This window comes from Phoenix dactylifera, chromosome 2, assembly GCF_051530095.1.
Source record: "Phoenix dactylifera cultivar Ajwa chromosome 2, Ajwa_hap1_PhDact_Kaust_v1.1, whole genome shotgun sequence".
In the NCBI taxonomy this organism is placed as follows: Eukaryota; Viridiplantae; Streptophyta; class Magnoliopsida; order Arecales; family Arecaceae; genus Phoenix; species Phoenix dactylifera.
Genome location: NC_143191.1, coordinates 43,565,041 through 43,590,928, shown reverse-complemented (window position 1 = coordinate 43,590,928; position 25,888 = coordinate 43,565,041). Strand labels below are relative to the sequence as shown.

General features: G+C 40.4%; 1 long non-coding RNA gene across 50 annotated transcripts in view; it reads left to right on the top strand.

The window, feature by feature from the left end:
- The window catches only part of LOC103714224 (uncharacterized), a 56,992-nt gene that overhangs the window by 8,724 nt on the left and 22,380 nt on the right, over positions 1–25,888 (top strand). For 31 of the 50 annotated variants that reach the window (XR_016399475.1, XR_016399471.1, XR_016399470.1 and 28 more), the window contains exons 1-4: positions 12,870–14,668; positions 19,094–23,361; positions 23,462–23,519; positions 25,528–25,791. This is a non-coding gene — a long non-coding RNA (uncharacterized LOC103714224). Of the gene's footprint in view, positions 1–79; positions 212–12,868; positions 14,669–19,093; positions 23,362–23,461; positions 23,520–25,527; positions 25,792–25,888 lie in introns of those variants that run through there. The other 19 variants (XR_016399448.1, XR_016399443.1, XR_016399439.1 and 16 more) reach the window with 10 other exon arrangements.

Below are 25,888 nucleotides of genomic sequence, written 5' to 3'. Positions count from 1 at the left end.
TCTTTTTCATCTTAGTGATGAGATACCTGCAGACCAGGCAAGGTTGTTCCAGACATACTGACCAAGGTTTGCTGTGCAGTTACCATGATGAGGTCTTCCTCCATGGTCCATCGGCCTTTGCTCTGCTTAGCCTCTCGTTTCCTGTTTATCCTTTTGTTCATGGTGTTACTTTCTTCCCCCATGGTAGAGAATTCTGATCCATTTAATTAGAGTGAGCTCTAATTCTTTATGTTTCTTTTAAAAGTACTTTGCAACTTCTAATGCAAAACAGTGCTTCCCAGAAAAAATAAGTTTGGTGACAATATCTGAAAAGTGTTTTTAAAAGTAGAAGCAACAGAAAACATGCCTCCCCCCCTGCTCGTGTGCTCGCCCACTCCTTTCTTTTCCGATCTTTCTAATTCTCTTTTCTGTTTTTAGAGGCTGTGATGAGTTGTGCTTGTATCTCATGCTTCAGATGCTGAAATTCTGTGCTGCTGCTGGACAATCTTATTCCAAGTATTATAATGATATAACTGGCAGTAGTTAAGACATGCTCTCTCTATCTCTCTCTATCTCTCTCACGCACACATTTAATCTTTCTCCTCATCTACCATTGAGGCAGAGGTGAAGTGATGGGATTCCAGCCATCTTTCAAGTACTTTATCTTTTAAATTCGTCATGCATCTCAAATGTTTACTAGTTTGCCTTATTTGAACAGGTTTAGCCAACTTGGATGGCCTGCTATTGTGCAGTCAACTGTTTCTGCCTGCAAGCAACGTCGTCCAATGTCTGATAAATGTGCAGGACTGAGCCTCCCATTTTTTTAAAAACTTTATTGTTGTTGTTCCCTTTTTTTTTGAAAAAGAAAGTACTATTAACCTGTATAAAAAAGGGGAAGAGATAATGTAACACACATAAAGGTTATGATGAAGGATATGAATTAACCTGGAATAGCATCAGGGATAGCCGTAAATAGGAATAAGTGGTGAATGAAGATTCATAAAACTGACCCCAAATGGATGGGAAAAGGACAGATGGTTATGGTAAGTACTATCAACCTTTTCTTTTCCTCTTAATACTCCATCGATTTTATTCAACCAGGCCTTTTCTTCAAGGAGTTGCACTGTTGCTATTCTTTTCCCCACTTTCATATATTCCGTACATGTTGATAGATCGTAAGATTGTGATACTTGACGGATGTTAAGATTAGCCTGCTTTATGCGGGTAACTGCAAGGTACAAAAGTTTATTGAAGGAGAATGTTTATTGAAGGAGCTTAACTAAGTAGACATGATTATGGTAATGAATTCTGAATCTCAGCTTTAAACAGTTCTATATCACATTCCTGCAGGCATTCTTCTCTAGCTTACTAGCCCTTTTCGTGGCTAACAACCAACCAAAGGCTGCTCATGAACCATTCATCAATTGACAGCCATAGTCCTTATAGAGGTCATTGTTTGCTTATCTTGCTCCTATCATTTACGCTTCAGTCAATGAAACTTAGATGTGCCTGAGTTCAAAAAGAGAAAGGAAAACTTTTATGTGCCTGTTCAAAGGATAGGTGACTGAAACCCTATGGGTTTTCATTGTTAGGGTTTAATTTCGTGGATTTGTTATGTGTCATGATAAAATAGCCAACAGAGCTGTTTGTTCTCCATGCAACTGTTGCATCCTTTTAAAATATTCCGCACGATGTCTGAAAGTTGGGCAGAGCTGAATGAACTTGGATACAGATATTAGACAGATGCTAAAATTTGTGTCCGCTCCACATTACTTCTAAAAAGTTATGGATATTAATCGGATGTGACTCCATATACAAGTCAGATTTGTGAGAAAAAAATATTTTTTAAGGAAAAGATAATGGATAATTCTAAATAATATAATTTAAACATATTAATGGTTTTAAAGAGATACGAGAATGACAAGTAGCTAACATGAAGAATTTATGTAATTAAAAATTATATAATTTATAACTCTCTTCTTGGTCACCAAAAATATATGATCATCTATGTCACTGTTAAGCAAGCCGCGACACTTAATTTAAGGTAGCATTTAGCATGATTGCTGGTTTTCTTTTTTTGTTTTTTCTAAATAAATCTGAAACCAGTTTCTCTCTCTCTGTTTTTTTTTTTAAACCGAAAACTTGAAACTTGTTCAGTGGCAAATATGGCGATGGTGGTGGAGAAGAAGGTGATGGTGGCCGACAGCAGGCAGCGGTGGTCGGTGGCAGCAATGGTTGGGGACAGCAAAGACGGCCAGCAGTGGGGGTGGCCAGCAATGGCTGATAGCCGGTGGCCATTGGTGGTGGACGGTGGTCAGTGATGGCAACCGGCAGTAATTGGTGGCTAGCAATGTTTGGCAATGGGTGGAGGTGCCGGCATGCGGTAGCGGTAGTGGCGGATGGTGGGCGATTGGGGAGATGGCAAGCCATTGCTAGTTTTCAGAAAAGTCAGCCTCATTTTCTGGTTCTACAATTTTCAGAAACTGGTTGTCAGTTTCAAAAAATGGAAAATGGAAAACGGATTATTAAACACATGTTCTGCCTGGCAACCATGTCAAGAAGTGCCTAGATAAAAGAAAATCTTCATTTTTATTTAAGCTAAAGTTGAGCATTTGGATATTTGAATTAAAAAATATCTTTCCTTATCAGTTTGACGTTTCGGAGTTCTGATAGTGGTGTTTGCTTGATCCCTTCCTCTTGTTCCATGGTTCCTGCATTAAGGAGTATCACAATTTTTCAAATTCTCTTCAGCATTTTTTTTTCCTTTTAGTCTTTTCAGAATGAGCGAGCCGCTGACTGATAAAAGATGGAACCCTCTTTTTCATTCTGCTAGTGCTACTATGATTACTGTTGCTTGGACAATTTCTGCTGGTCGCATTCTTTATGGGTAAACCACCTGCTAGTTCTGTCACAGCTACTGCCTCCTCTTGTATGTTTGGTCTTATGTAACTAAACAACCTACTCCTGTTGCAGCAACTGCTTCCTCTTGTAGGATTGGTCTTATGTAACTTACCTCATGGTCCTGTCTCAGCATCTGCCTTCTCTTGTATTCTTGGTCTTATGTAACTAAAGCACCTCCTAGTCCTGTTGCAACAACTGCCTCCTCTCTCTGTTTTTGTTGCTGTGAGTGGAGTGATTTGTGAAACCAGCTTCACTAGCTTAGGCATTTTTAGGCCATTCATTAAAACTGAACTGATAATGGCTGTTTAAGAGATTTTTTGGCATCTTTTTCCTACAGAAGCAAAAGAGGTTGTACCATGGGCGGTAATGTACCATGGGCAGTGGTAATTTGCTGGTTACTATATTGTATGGTATTGGACGAGAGGAGGTGTGCTAAAGCAAGGGCATTTTGCCGTCTCGGAACTTATGGTACATGCTTGCAGTTGTGCTTGTATATTTCCATGGGGTGTGCAGTAGAATATTCATAAAACTGGATGTGCTAAAGTACTTGCTTCTCTATTCGATGCAAGTAATGACGACGAAAGCTTGGATGATCTGGTGATCTTCTGTTAAATAGCTGCAGCCATCAGTAAGCTCCTGAATCTTTACATGCTTTCCACCTTTTGGTTTTTCCTTCTATGTTGTTGTAGCTTATTTTCATGCCATGACCCTTTGAACTTGTCTCTTGGCTTCTTTAGTGATTGTCTTTGTGATACCTAGGTAGATGCGCAAACAGCTTATTGAAATTTTTAAAGTCTAAAACATGGATATGTTCTGACAGTTGAAGAAGAATTCGAGGCTGAAGTTTAAGTTATAATCAAAGTTGAGTAGCTCCAAGCAGGCATGTGATATAGGAGCTCGTGTTTTTATTGCTGGAAAAACTATAGATAATGAAACTTCATAGGGGACATTTGTTGTAAGACCCATATTTGAACCTTTGGTTTGTTATGAATGATATGAAGGTAAGCTTTATGTTGGCGTGGTAGTATTGAAAGGGGCTTGATAAAATTGAGTGAACTGAAAGAAAATAACATGTAACTGCGGGTGAAGGTAGTTCAAATAAGAATTGCCTTCAGTTTAAGGAGCAATGCGGCAAAAACTCTTTTGTGAATTAGGTATCGGGAAAAGTGTTCATATTGTCAAGGACTGCTCAAACAATTTTTTAATATGCAGTCTATTAGATATGGAACTGGGTTCAGTACGGTTAAGGTAAAAATTTGTGAGATTCTTTTCTCAAACTCATATATTTCCTGGATTGCTGCTTACCAAACATGTGGTAAGTATGGAATGAACCACTGATTTATATCACGGGAAGCAGCTCATGTAGCCTGCTGGTATTGAACACTTCCAAAAGTTGAATTCACGATCATGGTGGGTTGGGAGATGTGATATTGTCTGCATGTCCTTAGTAATGCCAGGTATTTTTCCCCTTCTGTTTTAGGGTGTATTTACTTCAATTTACATTTAGCTATATATCCATTCTGCATGTTGATATGTGTGAGCAATTATTGCAAACCTTTGTAGACGCTAACTTTCATAATTTTTGCACCCCAGTACCATTCATATGCATTCTAGAAATTGATATGGTAGTCTATATGTTCTTGTGTGTTCGTAGTTGACTATAGAAATTCCATGATATAACTGTTGGACCATACTGTCTGATTTTTGTCCTATTATATGAACAGCAAATACAAAGCCTTGGCATTCAAGCACCACATGAAACCGGTTGGAACCCAGTTATTTCAATTTAGCAAACACTCAAACACTAGAAATTTTCTTACTGAGCTGGATTTTTCTAGGTCAACTGTTTGGCTGATTTTATGTTTAATAGCAAGCAAGAATTTGGAGGCCTTTTTTTTTTTAATTTTGATATAATGTGATTTGATACAATTGGATTCTTGAAATCTAAGTAGCCCATATTACCACAAACAAGGGAAAACATACATGTAAAGAAAACGCAATGGCTAGAAACTAGTAATATGAGCTGAGTGCTTTTGCATGTCGACTAATGGAACTGTACTTTTTTGAAAGTTGTTTGGACTCCACAGGTGATTGAGTTGTTGAACAAGATTGTAACACACAAACAACCTTGTTGCAGAATGTTCCAAGAATGTTCATTTCGCCCAAGGGCTTTTTAGATATTTTTTGGTTGATGAGTCCAGGTTGAGAGCTGAAACTTGTGCAATAGCTCTTGGCTGCAAAAAATAGGCGAATTATGCTATTTAAATTGTCTGACTTACCAATACATTGAATGCATGTTTTTTTGAGAAACAGTTCAAATAAAATTATTTTCAACTTGATATTAAGAAGAAATTATTCAGTGTACTACATATGAAATACCAATGTCTCTGAAAACAGTCTACGCACACTGGAGGCTTATTCATATGACACTGGTAAAAAGAGTCAGCGTGCCTGATTTAAATACAAAGAAGTATTCTGTAATCGACCAAACAATTTATGACATCTCATGGTTGCTTACTATTTGGCCCCTTTAGTCTTCTAATCGTGGTATGCATTTCTTTCTTTTCCTCTGACTTATAATGTGTGTATTTTTAGTTTTCTCGAGCATATGTATGGTTGTTGAATTTGCTCCATAATTAATTTGTGAAGAAAAGCATGCAACAAAATCCGCACAGCAGCTTTCCAGAGTAGTTGTAAGTCGAGCCTGTGCTGTGTAGGGTCGGAAGATGATGAAGCGAAAGTCCTCTGTAGGCAGCCTGCTACTCACCTAATAAAACAGGATTCAGCTTACCCTTCAACGTACTGTAATATGATGAAGTGGAAATCTCCGTGCTGCTTTTCCACTGAAATGTGCTATTGGTTGCTTCTAAACAGAGTTATCAACTAGAAGTTCATACCATAAGCTATCGATTAATTAAAAGTTGTAAGTTTCGTGATTCTAGCGGCATGTATTCTATACAAGTTTCACCTTCAATTATTTTTTTGAATAATTTCTAATCACATTCCAATGGAAACAGGAATTCTTTATCTAATTATTTATTTCTCTAGGATGGCAGGGATTGGAATTCTGCAGGCAAAACGGTCCCCCAATATGTAATTGATCTTTGGAAGAGGAGTCGTGGCCCTACAGGAGTTTGATCCGTTACCCTCTATTTGTAACTTTAATTATTTAAAATGTATGGTATACTGTTGTTGAGCAATATAAACCGGATAGTGAATCAACCTCATGTATTAAATTTCATTGTTTGAAGATAACACTTTTATTGAGAAGACTATTTCTATTGTCCAATTGATCCAGCAATCCTTAGTATTAGACTTTGTGCATGCTGGTCTGCCCCGGTTTTTTTTTTTTTTTTTTTTTTTTTTTTGTTCCGTTGGTTGGATCGACTGACAGGGAGAAAGTATGGTTTCAGAAGTGTATTTGAAATCTAATATTTTTAGAGATCTTTATATGAAAAATAAAATGATTAGTGTTAAATAGCAACAAAGCAACCTCTCGCAAACCTTGATGAAGCCGCTAAAATGGAAATACAGGAATAAATTATTCGCGCTAGTCAGACAATACTACGTGACTCTTCATCAAATTTAATATATATATATATATATATATATCTATATATATAAAAGTATGTATGTTAGGATTTTTTTTATATGAATATCTTCCTAAAAATTCTTGCATGATTTTTTTTTAAATTTTATATTTATTTCTGTATTTTTATCAAATATTGTTTTTTACAAATGTCTCTAATATAATTTTTTTGATACAATTAATAAAAATTATATTTATTTTACTTAAAAATAAAATAAAATTTAAAAATTAACTTTTTGTTTTCTACCCAATCATTCTATAAATGTTTTTCTTTTCACGTCTACCGATTAAAAATAGTTTAGTTATTTTAATTAGAAATTATTATTTTTTAACGGTGTTAGATGGTGTGGATATATATAAAAAATAGTTATAAAAAAATAGAATAACAAAATAAATATTTTATGAATATATATTTATAAATTTAAATTATGAAATAATATTTATGAAAAATTTGATGTATAAAAAAGCCCCGTATATTATTTTTGGGATGAATGGGAAAAGAAAAGTCTAGAAGGTCGACCGCTTCCGGCTTTAGTCGGCACGTGGGAGTTCCACTATAAATAGAGGGCAGATTGGGTTGGAAAGCATACTCATAAGTTTAAGTATGAGGCTTCGGGAAGGCGCGGTGGAGGGGCCGGTGGCTTTTGTTCTCGCAGAAGCTGCCCCCTTCTGCTCCTCTCCCTTGCCGATGATTCTTAATCCTCCCCATTCTCTCTCTCTCTCTCTCTCTCTCTCTCTCTCTCCCCCTCCTTCTTTCTCTGTGTGTGTGTGTGTGTGTGTATGTGTGTGTGTTCTGAAGAGGCGGTGATGAGAAACCGAGATCTTTGCATTACTCTTTCTAGGCAACGGTGGCGGGGCAGAAAGGAAGGTCTGATGCTTCGCAGGCAACCGCTGTAGCCACCAGCCGTTGAGAAGAGTGCAGAGATGGGGAGGAAAGTGGGATCTCCCTCTCCCTCTACGCCATAATGATGGATCAAGTGCGACTCTGAGCCTCTCTCCCTTCTCTCTCTTTATCCGAGATATGTCCCTGTCCTTTTGGCTTTTGCTCATTTTCCTTCCCATTCTATTTAATTTTCTGCATTTTTTTTAACTTTCGATGTTTTAACCCATTCGATTTGAAGTGATTTTTAGAAGATCATGTTCTTGTTTTGACGCTAGGGTTTTGGGAATTTGGGGATTTTGCGTCCACTTAGTTTTTTTTTGCACCTCTCCTCTAAGGGGGTTCAAATCCTTTGTGTCAGTTATTTGTTTAAAACAAATCATAGAATAATATTAGCAGAAAGGTCGAGAAAGGTATATTTGGCAAGCAAAGATCAGATATTCTTATTTTTTTTTCTTTTTCGAAACGGATGGTAAACTGGATTTATTAAACCGATTTAGAATAAATGCAACTGTGGGGAATCAGAAAACAAAATATTTTAAAACTCAAAAGATTTTTTTTTAACTCCCGATCCGTTCCAGTTTTATCTTTAGCCCGAGAAAAAGAATCGGATCAAATAGATAGGTGGCATACCACCAAGGTGGTAGCACAGTTGGGATGGGGCTAAGATTACATTAGAGTGGCCCTTCGAAACGCGCAGGTGTCGATTAAATACGGGAACCGGATGCCTCCCGCATGGTTTGATCGGTGGAGTCGTCATTTGGTCTGTCGGTACTGAGATGGTGTTGGAGTGACATATTCACATGTAGAAAGGGCTGTCACATTGGTGGGGCTCCTAACGGATCGGGGAGGGTATGAGTGTGTTGTCTATCCGCATCGGATATTTTCTGGTGGAAGGGTGGCCCAGTGGGGGTTGCTACGTGGGGGGGGGGGGGGTTAATTCTTCTCTCCCCTCTTTTTTTTTTCCTAAGAAAAAAAGAAAAAAAATAAAGGTGGCATTAAAAAAACACTTGCCGTATCATTGTAGTGGGCACGGTCACCAAGTCCTGACAGTGGTGGGATGAGACTTGCCTCGTCTCCTAAAAAGGGCTGCTTGTCGGGTCCATGCCTATAATTTTTGACTCTGGGTCGGGTTTAGTCCGATTTGGGTCGGATCCGGGTTGGATCCGGTTCAAATTCAGATGCTACCGCTTTCTTTGTGCTTTTGGGAAAGAATTTGGGCAAATCTAATTTGGTCATATCATAATTGAGGTGCTGGGTGCCCCATGATTTGAAAGACTTGCAATTAGGCCTATTAACGAGCCGAGCTTGAGGAGGCTCGAGCTCGGCTTGTTTTACAGATGTTCGGGCTTGGGCTTGGTATCGAGCTCTGTATTGTGTTCGAGCTCGGACTTGCTTGACAAAGAAAATGTTCGGACTTGAGCTCGTAAAGCTCGTTTTAATTACGAGCTCAAATCAGACCTCGAGCCTGAGGGCTCGGGCTCAATAATAAAGATTTAGTATACATTAAACACAACCATAGCTAGGCTACTGTGATGAGTGGAACCTTCTACGAAGGAAATGTTACATCCTACAATGCTAGGCTGAGTCCTGTATGATTTCGCCAGATGCGGTACATGGAAGTGGACCAACAGTGGCGACGGAGATACGACATCGCACGTACGCCTGTAGACGGTGATGATTATGGTCAGATCTGGAGAACAGGGGTGGTTCATTCAAACTAAAAAAATCTGCATTAGGATTTTTATAGCGTCATTGACCACGTGTTGCGACCCAATAGGAGGAGCCTGTACTGGGTTTACCGAGGAATAATTACTGTTAGCCCTTGTCCTTTGCGAGAAAAGGGCACGGGTTAGGTTGGGTTGCAGGGGGTGCGGCAGATGGCAGAGTGCAGTGCTACAGCTGTGACGCTGCTAAAGGGCTGGTGACGTCTTTTAAGGGGGGTTTGATTGCGTTTTTTGCTGCGGCGAGTAATAGTGGCAGATCTTTTGCTTGAGGGAAGAGGGGGGAGCAGCCGAGTTTCTCGTCGATACACGAATATCGAAGCATTGGTCCTGTACGGCAACTGGGTGAGTTTTTAAAAGCTAGCAAGTGTGGGTTGGGGGGGAGGGGGAAGAAAAGGTCCGTGCTTGATACCAGAGCCCAAACAGACATGTGAACTGCTCGAGCTCGGGCTCGATCTCGAGTTTAAACGGACCTTATTTTTGATTCAGGCTCGTTTGACTAAAGACCGAGCTCAAGCTGAATTTTTATTGGACCGAGCTCGACAAGCTCAGTTCGTTAACGGGCCAGTCAGAACAGATGACCCATGACTTCTAACTAAGTCGGTCTGCAAGCCAAATTTCATATCACACTATTTTTTATCTATATGACTGATTGGACGGAACTTGGTGTCTCCCTCCTCCCCCTCTCAGGAGGACAAAAAAAAATCCCACACCTTCTTCCAAAATCCAATTCCATTGCAGAAAACTGGCACATGACCCATATTTAGTTCAGTGTTCCCTTCAATTCCTTTCACCTTCCTTCGCTCCCATCCACCATTGGATCACCCATGGCACAGATTTTAAAGTGCTTCGAACTCCTCCATTCATCGGACTGCATAGATCTCAAAGCGAGCAATTGATGATCCAACAATGGACTCGCATGAAGGAAGATGAATGGGGGGTTCTATATACACCCCCCCTATTGCTAAGGACACCCCCCAAAAACCCAAAAAAAAAATACCCAAACTAACCTTTAGTGTAATTACCATATTGCCCTTGAAATTTTCTCAGTACACCCCCTCTTCCTCCTCCTCCGTTTCGTTTTGAAAAGAAAAAAAAAACACCCCTCAAACCCCCCTTAAACCCCTCGATCCATTTACATCGTTTAGGCGATCTTTGAAGGAGATTTAAGCCCCATTCGAAGCATGGACAAGCAACTAGTGATTTGGGACGAAGAATCGGCCGCAAAGGTACGTGTTCCATCTTGTTTCGAAATTTTTTTTTTTCACGGTTCGTGCTCCGTTCGGCACTGGGAACAAAAGGCTTCTGTTCGGCTGAACAGTGCCGAACAGAAGCCTTCTGTTCGGCAACCCTCAACCGAACAGAAGCCTTCTGTTCGGCTGCACAGTGCCGAACAGAAGGCTTCTGTCCGGCACTGTGCAGCCGAACAGAAGGCTTCTGTCCGGCTCTTTACAACTTACGAGGTATTATAATGTATTGTGCAATTTTGTATTAGTTTAGCGAGCTATTTTTACAGCTGTGTACTTACATAAATTGTTTAATGTATAGATCTTCAAGAGTAGAGAGGACTTGTGTAATTGGAGTACAGTTATTCCATCGCTATCCCTAATGGAATAACTGTATTATCACTTTTTTCGGGTATTGGGGGTGCTGAGGTGGCTCTCCATCAGCTGGGAATACATATGAAGACTGTTGTTTCCGTTGAGATTTCAGATGTAAACAGAAACATACTTAAGAGCTGGTGGGAGCAAACAAATCAAACAGGGGAACTAATAGACCTTTCTGATGTACAAGAACTTAACGGTGACAAGCTTGAGCAGATGATTAACACATTTGGTGGGTTTGATCTGGTTATTGGTAGAAGTCCATGTAATAATCTTTCAGGTAGCAACCGCTATGGTCGTGATGGGCTGGAGGGTAAACATTCATCTCTTTTTTATGATTATTTTCGCATCTTAGACCTTGTGAAGTGTATCATGGGGAAGAACTTCTGATTGCACCATCTCACTTTCTTGTTTTTGGGTCAGTGAATCTAGTTGTATGTTACATCAGGGTACGTTACAGCAGGCATCATCATTTCTGAAGGAAAAGTTGAGCAGGCATTATCATTTCTTTTGTTGGAAAAGAGGGCTCTGTGATGTTCTTGGTCAGGTGAGCGAAGCGCAAATAGGCTGCGCGCTTTATTTGGGGGAGTGAGAAATTAAGGGGGTGGTAGAGCATCTTTTAAATGTTTGCCTTTGATGATTGAGGCGGATTTTCTGATAAGCAACAGTTATGTTAGCTATGTATTTAAAATGTTGAAAGATCATGAGGATGTTCTCTTTGAACCTTAACTTGCATTGCAGAGGCAAATTATGTTATTTATCCATGCTTAGCACAAATAAATTTCATGGTTTAAATTTTGAATTTACAGCAATACTATCATCTCAAGAATTATTGAGAAAAAATCTCAAGAATTGGCCAGGTGATTCTCTGACTTATTCTCCAATAAGTAAATTTTATTGAGGTAGATGTATTTCTCTCTCTCTCTCTCTCTCTTTTTTTTTCCTCTATTTTTGCAATAATAGCTTAAAACAAGTTGTTCATGGACTGTTCGTGGATTACCAAGTAATGAAGCTGTATTATACTGCAGTGGTGATGGCCTTTTAACTCTGCTTGAGGCCTTCCCTTGCTTGTTTTCCCCCTTTTTTTTCAATTATTTAATTATAGAACTAACATGGGACCAAGATGTCGATAGCGATGTTTTCACGGATTTTAATGTTGCTGCTGTTGCCTGTTACTTGAAATAGTGGCTAGGATTGCTCAATCAATCCTTTGACTAGATTGTTGTGGAATAGAGTAATGGCTATAATAATAACTTATAATGGGAAGATGAATTGCATCCCGGACGCTGTGTGAGCTGAGGTGGGGTCCCAGGTGTTCCGAACTATCAAGGTCTCTCCAATGGCGGATGAGTGAATAACTTTAGCAGCCTGAGTGAAGGACCTCTCCAAAGTGACTCTCTGTGGCTGAGTACTATCCTCAAATATTTGGCCATTCCTGGCAAATCAGATGTAGTAGGCTAAATATGCAATCCTGATGCCCTAGCTTTCGATGTGAGGTCTATTCTTACACCTCCTCAGACAGGAAAGGAAGAACTCAACTAGGACCCCAGCTTGGAGGAAAGTCAAGGGGTTTTGGATGAGGCCCCAAACCTAGCGTGCTTGCGGGCACCGAAACAAGATATGATCCACAGACTCCACTACCAGGCAAACGTCGCAGTTCGAGGATTTTCTCATCCCTCGACCGACTCCTTCGACCATGGGGCCGACCAAAATACATTGGTTCGGCCCCATGGGGCCGACCCAATTGCAGCGGGTCGGCCCCATGGGGCCGAACCGAAGGCACTGGTTCAAAGAACCAGTGCCGAACGATTTGGGGAGGCGGGGGGGGGGGAGCTACCTCGAGGTGGTCGTGGAGGCGCCGGCGAGGTGCTCGTTGCTCGGGAGATGGCCGGGGAGGTGGTTCCGGGAGAAGCCGGCGAGGTGGTCGGAGATCGGGAGAATGCCGGCGACGAGAGGGAGAAGGGGGAACGGGGGGGTTTTGGGCGTTGGCGAGGTGCTTTGGGCGGAACAGTTCAAAGGGAGACGGAGGGGGTTTGGCCGCCGGCGAGGTGCTTGAGGCGAGGTTTTTTGGGCGGAAGGGAGAAGCCGGCGGGTGTTTTGGAGGGGAAGAGCGGGGTGGGGGGGGGGGTTTGGGGGTGTAGAGAGCAATTTAGGTGAGGGGGTGGGGAGGGTGGGGGGTAATTTAGGAATTTTTAATTTTTTAGGGGTGTCCTTAGCAAATGGGGGGTGTAGAGAGTATTTAATTTTTTTTTAATTTTTGGGGGGTGTCCTGAGCAATATGGGGGGTGTACATAGAACCACCCAAGATGAATCCTTCTTTTGCGTGAAAGATACAACCTCAATCATGAGGCTTCAGGAAGAGGCAATGGAAGGGCTGGTGGCTTTATTCTCGCCGAAGCTGCCCCCTTCTGCTCCTCTCCCAAGCTGATGATTCTTAATCCTCTGCATTCTCTCTCTCTCTCTCTGTGTGCGCGCGTCTTTTGAAGAGGCTGTGATGAGTAATCAAGATCTTTGTGTGATATGGTGTAGAGCTCATTCTGTCTTGCTACAATGTTTTGGCCTTGTAGCATTACTCTTTCTTGGCAATGGTGGCTGGGTAGCTAGGAAGGTCTGATGTTCTGCAGGCAACCGCTGCCACCACCAGCTGTAGAGAGGAGTGCAGAGATGAGGAAGAAAGTGGGATCTTCTTCTCCCTCTGTGCTATAATAACGGATCAAAAGCAACTCTGAGCCTCACTCCCTTCTCTTTCTTTATTTAAGATATGTTGCTGTTCGTTTGCTCATTTTTCTTCCCATTCTATTTAATTTCTACAAAATTTTTAATCTCTTATATTTGCAGCTCAGGTGATAGGCAACTGCTGGATCATATGCTGATTATTCCTGCAGCCTTTGCTACGTGTCTGTACGAGTCATTTCTCTTTTTCATCTTAGTGATGAGATACCTGCAGACCAGGCAAGGTTGTTCAAGACATACCGACCAAGGTTTGCTGTGCAGTTACCATGATGAGGTCTTCCTCCATGGTCCATCGGCCTTTGCTCTGCTTAGCCTCTCATTTCCCGTTTATCCTTTTGTTCATGGTGTTAGTTTCTTCCCCCATGGTAGAGAATTCTGATCCATTTAATTAGAGCGAGCTTTAATTCTTTATGTTTCTTTTAAAAGTACTTTGCAACTTCTAATGCAAAACAGTGCTTCCCAGAAAAAATAAGTTTGGTGACAATATCTGAAAAGTGTTTTTAAAAGTAGAAGCAACAGAAAACATGCCTCCCCCCTTCTCTCTCTCTCTCTCTCTCTCTCTCTCTCTCTCTCTCTCTCGTGTGCTCGCCCAATCCTTTTTTATCTGATCTTTCTAATTCTCTTTTCTGTTTTTAGAGGCTCTGATGAGTTGTGCTTGTATCTCATGCTTCAGATGCTGAAATTCTGTGCTGCTGCTGGACAATCTTATTCCAAGTATTATAATGATATAATTGGCAGTATTTAAGACATGCTCTCTCTCTCTCTCTCTCACACACACACACACACACACACACACACACACACATTTAATCTTTCTCCTCATCTACCATTGAGGCAGAGGTGAAGTCATGGGATTCCAGCCACCCTTCAAGTACTTTATCTTTTAAATTCGTCATGCATCCCAAATGTTTACTAATTTGCCTTATTTGAATAGGTTTAGCCAACTTGGATGGCCTGCTATGGTGCAGTCAACTGTTTCTGCCTGTAAGCAACCTCATCCGATGTCTGATAAATGTGCAAGACTGATCCTCCCATTTTTTTAAAACTTAATTGTTGTTGTTCCCTTTTTATTTGAAAAAGAAAGTACTATCAACCTGTAGAAAAAAGGGGAAGAGATAATGTAACACACATAAAGGTTATGATGAAGGATATGAAGCAACCTGGAATAGCATCAGGGATAGCCCTAAATAGGAATAAGGTGAATGAAGATTGATGAAACTGACCCCAAATGGATGGGAAAAGGACAGATGGTTATATGGTAAGTACAATCAAGCTTTTCTTTTCCTCTTAATACTCCATAGATTTTATTCAACCAGGACTTTTCTTCAAGGAGTTGCACTGTTGCTATTCTTTTCCCCACTTTCATATATTCCGTACATGTTCCTTGATAGATCGTAAGATTGTGATACTTGACAGATCTTAAGATTGGCCTGCTTTATGCAGGTAACTGCAACGTACAAAAGTTTATTGTAGGAGAATGTTTATTGAAGGAGCTTAACTAAGTAGACATGATTATGCTAGTGAATTCTGAATCTCAGCTTAAAACAGTTCTATATCACATTCCTGCATGCATTCTTCTCTAGCTTACTAGCCCTTTTCGTGGCTAACACCCAACCAAAGGCTGCTCATGAACCATTCATCAATTGAGAGCCATAGTCCTTAGAGGGGTCGTTGTTTGCTTATCTTGCTCCTATCATTTACGCTTCAGTCAATGAAACTTACATGTGCCTGAGTTCAAAAGGAGAAAGGAAAACTTATATGTGCCCGTTCAAAGGATAGGTGACTGAAACCCTATGGGTTTTCATTGTTAGGGGTTTAATTTCGTGGATTTGTTATGTGTCATGATAAAATAGATCTATGAATTTACCTTAAATTTTCTGGCAGGTTAGATTAGATTGTGTTCTGATGCATCTTAGTATATGTTGTTCTCATGTTTCATGCTTCAGTAAATGGAACTTATATGTGCCTGCTCCAAGGATAGGTGACTGAAGCCCTATTGGTTCATGCTTGGAGTTAGGGGATTAGTGTCATGTATTTGTTATTTTGGCGATGAATTGATCCCTGTCATTTCCTTAAATCTGCTAGCAGGTTAGGTTGGATCTTGTTCTGGCATGTTTTTGTTGTTTAATAATTGGTCCACCTGCCACCTTAACTGCTTTACTGTCACGGCAAAATTGGATAGCCAACGGAGTTGTTTGTTCTCCAGGCAACTGTTGCATCCTTTTAAAATATTCCGCACGATGTCTGAAAATTGGGCAGAACTAAATGAACTTGGATACAGATATTAGACAGATGCTAAAATTTGTGTCCGCTCCACATTTCTTCTAAAAAGATATGAATATTAATCGGATATGACTCCAGATACAAGTCAGATTTGTGAGAAAAAATATTTTTTAAGGAAAAGATAATGGATAATTCTAAATAATGTAATTTAAACATATTGATGGTTTTAAAGAGATAGGAGAATGACAAGTATCTAACATGAAGAATTTATGTAATTAAAAATTATATAATTAATAACTCTCTTCTTGGTTACCAAAAATATATGATCATCTATGTCAATGTTAAGTTAGCCGCGGCGCTTAATTTAAGGTAGCATTTAGCATGATTGCCAGTTTTCTTTCTTTTGTTTTTTTCTAAATAAATCTGAAACCAGTTTCTTTCTCTCTCTCTCTCTCTCTCTCTGTGTGTGTGTGTGTGTTTTTTTAACCGAAAGCTTGAAACTTGTTTGGTGGCAAATATGGCGATGGTGGTGGAGAACAACGTGATGGTGGCCGGCATCAGGCAGCGGTGGTCGGTGGCAGCAGTGGCTGGTGACAGCAATGATGGCGAACAGTGGGGGTGGCCACCGATTGCTGATAGGAGGTGGCGATTGGTGGTGGATGGTGGCCAGTGATGGCAACCGGCAGTAATTGGTGGCTAGCAATGTTTGGCAAATGGGCGGATGTGACGGCATGCGGTAGCAGTAGTGGCAGATGGTGGGCGATTGGGGAGGTGGCAAGCCATTGCTAGTTTTCAGAAAAGTCAGCCACATTTTCTGGTTTCTACAATTTTCAGAAACTGGTTGTCGGTTTCAAAAAATGGAAAATGGAAAACGGATTATTAAACACATGTTCTGCCTGGCAACCATGTCAAGAAGTGCCTAGATAAAAGAAAATCTTCATTTTTATTTAAGCTAAAGTTGAGTATTTGGATATTTGAATTAAAAAATATCTTAGTATCCAGCTATCTGACTCCAAATCCAAAAAAGATTCAAATCCATCTGAAGAAACCTACCATTCGGAGATCTGGATCCGAATCCCAGAAGAATACTTAAAATCCGTTGGAAAGGAGCAAGTGGTTGGATTGGCCTGACTGTATATGTATCTAAATATCTATATCCGAATCCTTATTCAAATCTTATCAAACAGTGATTTTTCTATTCAAATTTGATGTGGTCTAGATCTGGATTTATCAGAGCCCCTATCGGGCCTATTTCTAATTTGTGTCATTCTCTGGATATCTTCATTGTTTTGCAGCTTTTGCCTTCCCACAGCACCTTCTGGAATGGTTTTCTTGGTCGACTGCCTCCTGCAGCACATTTCCCCCCCCTCTAATTATGTTCTTTCTTTATCAGTTTGACGTTTCGGAGTTCTGATGGTGGTGTTTGCTTGATCCTTTCATCTTGTTCCATGGTTCCTGCATTAAGGAGTATCACAATTTTTCAAATTCTCTTCAGCATTTTTTTTCCTTTTAGTCCTTTCAGAATGAGCGAGCCGCTGACTGATAAAAGATGGAACCCTCTTTTTCATTCTGCTAGTGCTACTATGATTACTGTTGTCTCTTAAATGGTTGTTTGGTGAAAAGTAGTTGCTTCGACAATTTCTGCTGGTCGCATTCTTTATGGGTAAACCACCTGCTAGTTCTGTCGCAGCTACTGCCTCCTCTTGTATGCTTGGTCTTATGTAAATAAACAACCTACTCCTGTTGCAGCAACTGCTTCCTCTTGTAGGATTGGTCTTTTGTAACTTACCTCATAGTCCTGTCTCAGCATCTGCCTTCTCTTGTATTCTTGGTCTTATGTAACTAAAGCACCTCCTAGTCCTGTTGCAACAACTGCCTTCTCTTGCTGTTTGTGTTGCTGTGAGTGGAGTGCTTTGTGAAACCAGCTTCACTAGCTTAGGCAATTTTAGGCCATTCATTAAAACTGAACCTGATAATGGCTGTTTAAGAGATTTTTAGGCATCTTTTTCCTACAGAAGCAAAAGAGGTTGTACCATGGGCGGTAATGTACCATGGGCAGTGGTAATTTGCTGGTTACTTTATTGTATGGTATTGGACGAGAGGTGGTGTGCTAAAGCAAGGGCATTTTGCAGTCTCCGAACTTATGGTACTTGCTTGCAGTTGTGCTTGTATATTTCCATGGGGTGTGGAGTAGAATATTCATAAAACTGGATTTTTTAAAGTACTTCCTTCTCTATTCGATGCAAGTAATGGCGAGGAAGCTTGGATGATCTGGTGATCTTCTGTTAAACAGCTGCAGCCATCAGTAAGCTCCTGAATCTTAACATGCTTTCCACCTTTTGGTTTTTGCTTCTATTTTGTAGTAGCTTATTTTCATTCCATCTCCCTTTGCAGCCCAAAGAACCAGTGCCGAACGATTTGGGGAGGCGGGGGGGGGGGGGGGGGGGGAGCTACCTCGAGGTGGTCGTGGAGGCGCCGGCGAGGTGCTCGTTGCTCGGGAGATGGCCGGGGAGGTGGTTCCGGGAGAAGCCGGCGAGGTGGTCGGAGATCGGGAGAATGCCGGCGACGAGAGGGAGAAGGGGGAACGGGGGGGTTTTGGGCGTTGGCGAGGTGCTTTGGGCGGAACAGTTCAAAGGGAGACGGAGGGGGTTTGGCCGCCGGCGAGGTGCTTGAGGCGAGGTTTTTTGGGCGGAAGGGAGAAGCCGGCGGGTGTTTTGGAGGGGAAGAGCGGGGTGTGGGGGGGGGGGGGTTTGGGGGTGTAGAGAGCAATTTAGGTGAGGGGGTGGGGAGGGTGGGGGGTAATTTAGGAATTTTTAATTTTTTAGGGGTGTCCTTAGCAAATGGGGGGGTGTAGAGAGTATTTAATTTTTTTTTAATTTTTGGGGGGTGTCCTGAGCAATAGGGGGGGTGTATATAGAACCACCCAAGATGAATCCTTCTTTTGCGTGAAAGATACAACCTCAATCATGAGGCTTCAGGAAGAGGCAATGGAAGGGCTGGTGGCTTTATTCTCGCCGAAGCTGCCCCCTTCTGCTCCTCTCCCAAGCTGATGATTCTTAATCCTCTGCATTCTCTCTCTCTCTCTCTGTGTGCGCGCGTCTTTTGAAGAGGCTGTGATGAGTAATCAAGATCTTTGTGTGATATGGTGTAGAGCTCATTCTGTCTTGCTACAATGTTTTGGCCTTGTAGCATTACTCTTTCTTGGCAATGGTGGCTGGGTAGCTAGGAAGGTCTGATGTTCTGCAGGCAACCGCTGCCACCACCAGCTGTAGAGAGGAGTGCAGAGATGAGGAAGAAAGTGGGATCTTCTTCTCCCTCTGTGCTATAATAACGGATCAAAAGCAACTCTGAGCCTCACTCCCTTCTCTTTCTTTATTTAAGATATGTTGCTGTTCGTTTGCTCATTTTTCTTCCCATTCTATTTAATTTCTACAAAATTTTTAATCTCTTATATTTGCAGCTCAGGTGATAGGCAACTGCTGGATCATATGCTGATTATTCCTGCAGCCTTTGCTACGTGTCTGTACGAGTCATTTCTCTTTTTCATCTTAGTGATGAGATACCTGCAGACCAGGCAAGGTTGTTCAAGACATACCGACCAAGGTTTGCTGTGCAGTTACCATGATGAGGTCTTCCTCCATGGTCCATCGGCCTTTGCTCTGCTTAGCCTCTCATTTCCCGTTTATCCTTTTGTTCATGGTGTTAGTTTCTTCCCCCATGGTAGAGAATTCTGATCCATTTAATTAGAGCGAGCTTTAATTCTTTATGTTTCTTTTAAAAGTACTTTGCAACTTCTAATGCAAAACAGTGCTTCCCAGAAAAAATAAGTTTGGTGACAATATCTGAAAAGTGTTTTTAAAAGTAGAAGCAACAGAAAACATGCCTCCCCCCTTCTCTCTCTCTCTCTCTCTCTCTCTCTCTCTCTCTCTCTCTCTCGTGTGCTCGCCCAATCCTTTTTTATCTGATCTTTCTAATTCTCTTTTCTGTTTTTAGAGGCTCTGATGAGTTGTGCTTGTATCTCATGCTTCAGATGCTGAAATTCTGTGCTGCTGCTGGACAATCTTATTCCAAGTATTATAATGATATAATTGGCAGTATTTAAGACATGCTCTCTCTCTCTCTCTCACACACACACACACACACACACACACACACACACACACATTTAATCTTTCTCCTCATCTACCATTGAGGCAGAGGTGAAGTCATGGGATTCCAGCCACCCTTCAAGTACTTTATCTTTTAAATTCGTCATGCATCCCAAATGTTTACTAATTTGCCTTATTTGAATAGGTTTAGCCAACTTGGATGGCCTGCTATGGTGCAGTCAACTGTTTCTGCCTGTAAGCAACCTCATCCGATGTCTGATAAATGTGCAAGACTGATCCTCCCATTTTTTTAAAACTTAATTGTTGTTGTTCCCTTTTTATTTGAAAAAGAAAGTACTATCAACCTGTAGAAAAAAGGGGAAGAGATAATGTAACACACATAAAGGTTATGATGAAGGATATGAAGCAACCTGGAATAGCATCAGGGATAGCCCTAAATAGGAATAAGGTGAATGAAGATTGATGAAACTGACCCCAAATGGATGGGAAAAGGACAGATGGTTATATGGTAAGTACAATCAAGCTTTTCTTTTCCTCTTAATACTCCATAGATTTTATTCAACCAGGACTTTTCTTCAAGGAGTTGCACTGTTGCTATTCTTTTCCCCACTTTCATATATTCCGTACATGTTCCTTGATAGATCGTAAGATTGTGATACTTGACAGATCTTAAGATTGGCCTGCTTTATGCAGGTAACTGCAACGTACAAAAGTTTATTGTAGGAGAATGTTTATTGAAGGAGCTTAACTAAGTAGACATGATTATGCTAGTGAATTCTGAATCTCAGCTTAAAACAGTTCTATATCACATTCCTGCATGCATTCTTCTCTAGCTTACTAGCCCTTTTCGTGGCTAACACCCAACCAAAGGCTGCTCATGAACCATTCATCAATTGAGAGCCATAGTCCTTAGAGGGGTCGTTGTTTGCTTATCTTGCTCCTATCATTTACGCTTCAGTCAATGAAACTTACATGTGCCTGAGTTCAAAAGGAGAAAGGAAAACTTATATGTGCCCGTTCAAAGGATAGGTGACTGAAACCCTATGGGTTTTCATTGTTAGGGGTTTAATTTCGTGGATTTGTTATGTGTCATGATAAAATAGATCTATGAATTTACCTTAAATTTTCTGGCAGGTTAGATTAGATTGTGTTCTGATGCATCTTAGTATATGTTGTTCTCATGTTTCATGCTTCAGTAAATGGAACTTATATGTGCCTGCTCCAAGGATAGGTGACTGAAGCCCTATTGGTTCATGCTTGGAGTTAGGGGATTAGTGTCATGTATTTGTTATTTTGGCGATGAATTGATCCCTGTCATTTCCTTAAATCTGCTAGCAGGTTAGGTTGGATCTTGTTCTGGCATGTTTTTGTTGTTTAATAATTGGTCCACCTGCCACCTTAACTGCTTTACTGTCACGGCAAAATTGGATAGCCAACGGAGTTGTTTGTTCTCCAGGCAACTGTTGCATCCTTTTAAAATATTCCGCACGATGTCTGAAAATTGGGCAGAACTAAATGAACTTGGATACAGATATTAGACAGATGCTAAAATTTGTGTCCGCTCCACATTTCTTCTAAAAAGATATGAATATTAATCGGATATGACTCCAGATACAAGTCAGATTTGTGAGAAAAAATATTTTTTAAGGAAAAGATAATGGATAATTCTAAATAATGTAATTTAAACATATTGATGGTTTTAAAGAGATAGGAGAATGACAAGTATCTAACATGAAGAATTTATGTAATTAAAAATTATATAATTAATAACTCTCTTCTTGGTTACCAAAAATATATGATCATCTATGTCAATGTTAAGTTAGCCGCGGCGCTTAATTTAAGGTAGCATTTAGCATGATTGCCAGTTTTCTTTCTTTTGTTTTTTTCTAAATAAATCTGAAACCAGTTTCTTTCTCTCTCTCTCTCTCTCTCTCTGTGTGTGTGTGTGTGTTTTTTTAACCGAAAGCTTGAAACTTGTTTGGTGGCAAATATGGCGATGGTGGTGGAGAACAACGTGATGGTGGCCGGCATCAGGCAGCGGTGGTCGGTGGCAGCAGTGGCTGGTGACAGCAATGATGGCGAACAGTGGGGGTGGCCACCGATTGCTGATAGGAGGTGGCGATTGGTGGTGGATGGTGGCCAGTGATGGCAACCGGCAGTAATTGGTGGCTAGCAATGTTTGGCAAATGGGCGGATGTGACGGCATGCGGTAGCAGTAGTGGCAGATGGTGGGCGATTGGGGAGGTGGCAAGCCATTGCTAGTTTTCAGAAAAGTCAGCCACATTTTCTGGTTTCTACAATTTTCAGAAACTGGTTGTCGGTTTCAAAAAATGGAAAATGGAAAACGGATTATTAAACCCATGTTCTGCCTGGCAACCATGTCAAGAAGTGCCTAGATAAAAGAAAATCTTCATTTTTATTTAAGCTAAAGTTGAGTATTTGGATATTTGAATTAAAAAATATCTTAGTATCCAGCTATCTGACTCCAAATCCAAAAAAGATTCAAATCCATCTGAAGAAACCTACCATTCGGAGATCTGGATCCGAATCCCAGAAGAATACTTAAAATCCGTTGGAAAGGAGCAAGTGGTTGGATTGGCCTGACTGTATATGTATCTAAATATCTATATCCGAATCCTTATTCAAATCTTATCAAACAGTGATTTTTCTATTCAAATTTGATGTGGTCTAGATCTGGATTTATCAGAGCCCCTATCGGGCCTATTTCTAATTTGTGTCATTCTCTGGATATCTTCATTGTTTTGCAGCTTTTGCCTTCCCACAGCACCTTCTAGAATGGTTTTCTTGGTCGACTGCCTCCTGCAGCACATTTTCCCCCCCTCTAATTATGTTCTTTCTTTATCAGTTTGACGTTTCGGAGTTCTGATGGTGGTGTTTGCTTGATCCTTTCATCTTGTTCCATGGTTCCTGCATTAAGGAGTATCACAATTTTTCAAATTCTCTTCAGCATTTTTTTTCCTTTTAGTCCTTTCAGAATGAGCGAGCCGCTGACTGATAAAAGATGGAACCCTCTTTTTCATTCTGCTAGTGCTACTATGATTACTGTTGTCTCTTAAATGGTTGTTTGGTGAAAAGTAGTTGCTTCGACAATTTCTGCTGGTCGCATTCTTTATGGGTAAACCACCTGCTAGTTCTGTCGCAGCTACTGCCTCCTCTTGTATGCTTGGTCTTATGTAAATAAACAACCTACTCCTGTTGCAGCAACTGCTTCCTCTTGTAGGATTGGTCTTTTGTAACTTACCTCATAGTCCTGTCTCAGCATCTGCCTTCTCTTGTATTCTTGGTCTTATGTAACTAAAGCACCTCCTAGTCCTGTTGCAACAACTGCCTTCTCTTGCTGTTTGTGTTGCTGTGAGTGGAGTGCTTTGTGAAACCAGCTTCACTAGCTTAGGCAATTTTAGGCCATTCATTAAAACTGAACCTGATAATGGCTGTTTAAGAGATTTTTAGGCATCTTTTTCCTACAGAAGCAAAAGAGGTTGTACCATGGGCGGTAATGTACCATGGGCAGTGGTAATTTGCTGGTTACTTTATTGTATGGTATTGGACGAGAGGTGGTGTGCTAAAGCAAGGGCATTTTGCAGTCTCCGAACTTATGGTACTTGCTTGCAGTTGTGCTTGTATATTTCCATGGGGTGTGGAGTAGAATATTCATAAAACTGGATTTTTAAAGTACTTCCTTCTCTATTCGATGCAAGTAATGGCGAGGAAGCTTGGATGATCTGGTGATCTTCTGTTAAACAGCTGGAGCCATCAGTAAGCTCCTGAATCTTAACATGCTTTCCACCTTTTGGTTTTTGCTTCTATTTTGTAGTAGCTTATTTTCATTCCATGACCCTTTGAACTTGTCTCTTAGCTCCTTCAGTGATTGTCTTTGTGTTACCTATGTAAATGTGCAAACAGCTCATTGAAATTTTTAAAGTCTAAAACATGGATATGTTCTGACAGTTGAAGAAGATTTCGAGTCTGAAGTTTAAGTTATAATCAAAGTTGAGTAGCTCCAAGCAGGCATGTGATATAGGAGCTCGTGTTTTTATTGCTGGAAAAACTATAGATAATGAAACTTCATAGGGGACATTTGTTGTAAGGCCTATATTTGAACCTTTGGTTTGTTATGAATGATATGAAGTGGCGTGGTAGTATTGAAAGGGGCTAGATAAAGTTGAGTGAACAGAAATAAAATAACTTGTTACTGCGGGTGAAAGTAGTTCAAATAAGAATTGCCTTCAGTTTAAGGAGCAGTGCGGCAACAACTCTTTTGTGAATTAGGTATTGGGGAAAGTGTTCATATATCAAGGAGCGCTCAAACAATTTTTTAATCTGCAATCTATTGGATATGGAACTGGGTTCAGTACGGTTGAGGTAAAAAATTGTGAGTTTCTTTTCTCAAACTCATATTTCCAGGATTGCTGCTTACCAAACATGTGGTAAGTATGCTATGAACTACTGATTTATGTCACGGGAAGCAGCTCATGTAGCCTGCTGGTATTGATCACATCCAAAAGTTGAATTCACGATCATGGTGGTTTGGGAGATGTGATATTGTCCGCATGTCCTTAGTAATGCTAGGTATTTTTCCCCTTCTGTTTTAGGGAGTATATACTTCAATTTACATTTAGCTATATATCCATTCTGCATGTTGATATGTGTGAGCAATTATTGCAAACCTTTGTAGACGCTAACTTTCATAATTTTTGCACCCCAGTACCATTCATATGCATCCTAGAAATTGATATGGTAGTCTATATGTTCTTGTGTGTTCGTAGTTGACAATAGAAATTCCATGATATAACTGTTGGACCTTACTGTCTGATTTTTGTCCTATTATATGAACAGCAAATACAAGCCTTGGCATTCAAGCACCGCATGAAACCGGTTGGAACCCAGTTATTTCAATTTAACAAACACTCAAGCAGTAGAAATTTTCTTACTGAGCTGGATTTTTCTAGGGCAACTATTTGGCTGATTTTATGTTTAATAGCAAGCAACAATTTGGAGGCCCTTTTTTTTTTTTAAAATTTTGATATAATGTGATTAGATACAATTGGATTCTTGAAATCTAAGTAGCCCATATTACCACAAACAAGGGAAAACATACATGTAAAGAAAACGCAATGGCTAGAAACTAGTAATATGAGCTGAGTGCTTTTGCATGTCGACTAATGGGACTGTACTTTTTTGAAAGTTGTTTGGACTCCACGGGCGATTGAGTTGTTGAACAAGATTGTAACACACAAACAACCTTGTTGCAGAATGTTCCAAGAATGTTCATTTCGCCCAAGGGCTTTTTAGATATTTTTTGGTTGATGAGTCCAGGTTGAGAGCTGAAACTTGTGCAATAGCTCTAGGCTGCAAAAGATAGGCGAATTATGCTATTTAAATTGTCCGACTTACCAATACATTGAATGCATGTTTTTTTGAGAAACTGTTCAAATAAAATTATTTTCAACTTTAATTTAAGAAGAAATTATTCAGTGTACTACATATGAAATACCAATGTCTTTGAAAACAGTCTACGCACACTGGAGGCTTATTCATATGACACTGGTAAAAAGAGTCAGCGTGCCTGATTTAAATACAAACAACTATTCTGTAATCGACCAAACAATTTATGACATCTCATGTTTGCTTACCATTTGGCCCCTTTAGTCTTGTAATCATGGTATGCATTTCTTTCTTTTCCTCTGACTTATAATGTGTGTATTTTTTGCTTTCTCGATCATATGTATAGTTGTTGAATTTGCTCCATAATTAATTTGTGAAGAAAAGCATGCAACAAAATCCGCACAGCAGCTTTCCAGAGTAGTTGTAAGTCGAGCCTGTGCTGTGTAGGGTCGGAAGATGATGAAGCGAAAGTCCTCTGTAGGCAGCCTGCTACTCACCTAATAAAACAGGATTCAGCTTACCCTTCAACATACTGTAATATGATGAAGTGGAAATCTCCGTGCTGCTGTTCCAATGAAATGTGCTATTGGTGGCTTCTAAACAGAGTTGTGCATTACCATAAGCTATCGATTAGTTAAAAGTTGTAAGTTTCGTGATTTTAGCGGCATGTATTCAATACAAACTTCACCTTCAACGATTTTTTTTGAATAATTTCTAATCACATTCCAATGGAAACGGGA